Source organism: Archocentrus centrarchus, unplaced genomic scaffold (genome assembly GCF_007364275.1).
Source record: "Archocentrus centrarchus isolate MPI-CPG fArcCen1 unplaced genomic scaffold, fArcCen1 scaffold_113_ctg1, whole genome shotgun sequence".
NCBI lineage: Eukaryota > Metazoa > Chordata > Actinopteri > Cichliformes > Cichlidae > Archocentrus > Archocentrus centrarchus.
This window is the reverse complement of record NW_022060159.1, coordinates 168,789-169,548: the sequence shown is the minus strand read 5'-3', so window position 1 is coordinate 169,548 and position 760 is coordinate 168,789.

Here is a 760-nt window from a genome sequence, read left to right as displayed (position 1 = left end):
CAAGATAAGACAGACAGAGACAGAGAGGAGAGAGACGACAGAGGACAGAGAACAGACAGAGAGAGACAGACAGAGAAAGAAGAGAGAGACAGACAGAGACAGAGAGAGAGAGACAGACAGAACAGACAGACAGAGAGAACAGAAGACACAGAGAGAGAGGACAGACAGAGACAGACAGACAGAGAACAGACAGACACAGACAGACAGGACACAACGAGACAGAGAGAGACAGACACAGGACAGACAGAGAGAGACAGACACAGACAGACAAGAGAGACAGACACAGACAACAGATAGACAGACAAGACAGACACAGAGAGAGACAGAGAGAGAGAGAGAGAACACCACAACACACACAGGAGAGAGACACAAAGAGAGATAGAGAGATAGATATACACACATATATTAGATATATATCTTATATACACACATATATATATATATATATATACACACATATATATATACACACATATATATATACACACACATATTATATATATTATATATATATATATATATACAAATGTTCCTGTGTGCGTGTTTGTGTGTATGTGTTCATGTGTGTGTGTGTGTGCGCGTGTGTGTGATTGCGCGTGCATGCGTGTGTGTTCCTGTATGCGTGTTTGTTTCATTTCTATTTAATTCTTAATTTTCGTTGGTCATATTTTGGCGTCTGTAAACAGGAAGGTAAAATATGAAAGACACTTAGAAGAATGGCAGCACTGTCCCGGGGGCAGGGCTTAACCTGCTGACTCAC